Here is a 3,025-nt window from a genome sequence, read left to right on the forward strand (position 1 = left end):
GTTTGATCTCCTTGCTGCCCAAGGGACTCTCAAGAGTCTTCTCTAACACCAAAATTTGAAAGCATCAATTCTTCTGTGCTCAGCCTTCTTTATGGTCCAACTCACACATCTGTACATGACTACTAGAAAAAACCATAGCTTTGACTATATGGATCTTTGTCATCAAAATGATGTCTCTGCTTTTTAATACATGGACCCAAGGAATAATGATCTTGGCCTTCTCTGACCCTCCTAACTTCAGTGAACTAAAGCTTTGTCTCTTTCAACCTCTGCTCCAATTCTATACTGAACTCTCCCTTGCTCAAGCCCCTTCATGAATATGCATATAACCCAAGCCTCTTCATAAATTTACGCTAACCCATAGCTTGCATGCATGCGTGCTCAGTCTCTCAGTTGTGTTAGTCCCATTGCAACCCCATGGACTATAGCCCACCAGGCTTCTCTGTCCATGGGAGTATCTCTGCAAGAATAGTGGAGCGGGTTGCCATTTCCTCCTCCAGGGGATCTTCCTAACCCAGCAATGTGTTAGGGGAAGCACACTGACTGAAACCACCCATCCTGGCCAGACATCAGAGTAACCATTTGCATGAGTTCTTTTATGACAGGAGGTCCTAATGAGGAACATGGAATTAATAAGCCATCACCAACTGGAAGAGTTCAAGAAAGGTCAAAAGGTGAAACTGAGTGTCTAAAACCAACCACCTCCCAGAATCCTTCTCAATGGCATCCATCTTGGCTGAACAAGATGGCACCACCAGGAAGGACTCTGAGTCAGAATGATTGGCTATAAACAACCGGAAACTAATCCCATCACCATAAAACCTCCTGGGTTCCCTCACCCTACTGCTCTCCACTTGGGCACACCTTCCCAATAAAATCTCTTGCTTTGTCAGCACATGGACAATTCAATTCCAAGGGTTAGACAAGAGCCCAATTTTGGGCCCTGGAAGGTGTCCCCCTTCCTGGAGCAAATGGAGACTAACGTCCTGACCACTTGGGGAAATTGGGGACCAGCTTGCCCACCAATGGGCCAGTCCCAGCAGCCACAACTGAAACCCTTTTGTCCCTGGTCTCCTCCTGATGCAGACAAATGGCCAGAATGTCCTGACCAGATAAGGAACAAGAGACTTTATGGACCTCTCACCCCTTCCCTCTCTCTTTCCTCTCCTTAACACTTCCTATTCTACCCTTTTTTTCTAGTCCCACCTTCCTGGATGCAGGAATCTGGTTGAAGTACCTCAGCCTGAGCTGAGGATGGGAGACTGATCACCTCCTCCTGGCATAGAATTAGAATTCTGCTTCTCTTCTGGATTCTGGTTCTGTTCTGGTCTGGTCTGATTTCTGGTAGGGCCAAGTTCCAATCCTCCCTTCCCTGGAGGCCCAGGGTAAAGTCCTATAACACCTGGGTATCTGCAGATAGCAGGAGAAATTTGTAAGGCCATCCCTTTTGCTCTCCTGTCCCACTTCTTCATCCTTCTTCTTTCAACCTGGCTTCCTTTCCTCTCTTTGAAATCTTTGAAGACCTGAGATATTTTCATTTACTCTGTTAGTACTTGTATCTGAAGTACTGTGTCTCTATAGGAGGTTTCCTGAGAGACTGTAATCTTGTATTTAAGGGAGTGTCTGATTAGGACTGCCAGGTCTATGTGTGTGTGTTATATTCTGTGTTCTGTGTTGTGATTTGTGATGGCCATTTTTGCTTTGTGTGGCCACAATTTGCTTTAGACCTGGCACCATTTTGCTAGAATTTGATTTTCTTTCCCTGTGCCTTCAGACCTGGGCTCTCAGTAAACAGTTACTTAGATCATCTCTAACTCCTGAAACTGAGGAAATATGGGAAGAAGTCTTCAAAACTTTTATGTATTCCAACTTTTATTTATAAACTAATGAATTTTATATTATAGGATGGCGGAGTAGAAGGATGTATGCTCATCTTCTACTGCAAGAACTCCAAAATTGCAACTTGCTGCCGAACAACCATCAACAGGAAAATGTTGGATCCCACCAAAAAAAGATACCCCACATCCAAGGGCAAAGAAGAAGCCTGAACAAGATGGTAGAGGGGCGAAATTGCCTTTAGAATCAAACCCCATACCTGCCAGAGACACTCAGAGGGCTCAAACAAAACCTTGTGTGCACCAGGACCCAGAGACCCCACAAGAGTCTAAGCCAGACCTGCCTTTGAGTGTTTGAATGTCTCCTGTGGAGGCATGGATCAGCAGCGGCTGCATGGGGACAGGGGCTCTGCCTTCATCAGATCTGGGAGGCACTATGTGTGGCATAAATCCTCTTGGAGGAGGCCACCATTAGCCCCACCATAGAGCCACTGAGCAGACCACCCAAAAACTGGAGAACAATCATATCAAAGAACTTCTTGCACTGTTATAAAAGTTCTGGGGCCCACAAAAGATTCCCCAACCTGGGGATCCGGCAAAGGGATGGTGAACTCCCAGGGAATTTGACTTTGGAGGCCAATGGGATTTGATTACAGAACTTCCACAGGACTAGGGAAACAGACTCTTGAAGGGCACAAACAAAACCTTGTATGCACCAGAAACCAGGAGGAAGGAGCAGCGACTCCACAAGAGACTGAGTCAGACTTGCCTGTGAGTGCCCAGGAGTCTCCAGTGGAGGTGTGGGTCGACAGACTTGCTGTGGGGTCAGGAGCACTGAATACAACAGCCCTGGGAGCCGTGGGGTGTGCTGGCATAAGTCTTTTTGCAGGAGGTGGCCATTACCACCATTCAGTTCAGTTCAGTTGCTCAGTTGTGTCCAACTCTTTGCAACCCCATGGACTGCAGCACGCCAGGCCTCCCTGTCCATCACCAACTCCCGGAGTTTACTCAAACTCATGTCCATTGAGTCAGTGATGACATCTAACCATCTCATCCTCTGTCATCCCCTTCTCCCCCCATCTTCAATCTTTCCCAGCATCAGGGTCTTTTCAAATGAGTCAGCTCTTCTCATCAGGTAGCCAAAGGATTGGAGTTTCAGCTTCAACATCAGTCCTTCCAAAGAACATTCA

The sequence above is a fragment of the Cervus elaphus genome, chromosome 13 (assembly GCF_910594005.1).
Source record: "Cervus elaphus chromosome 13, mCerEla1.1, whole genome shotgun sequence".
NCBI classification, from domain to species: Eukaryota; Metazoa; Chordata; class Mammalia; order Artiodactyla; family Cervidae; genus Cervus; species Cervus elaphus.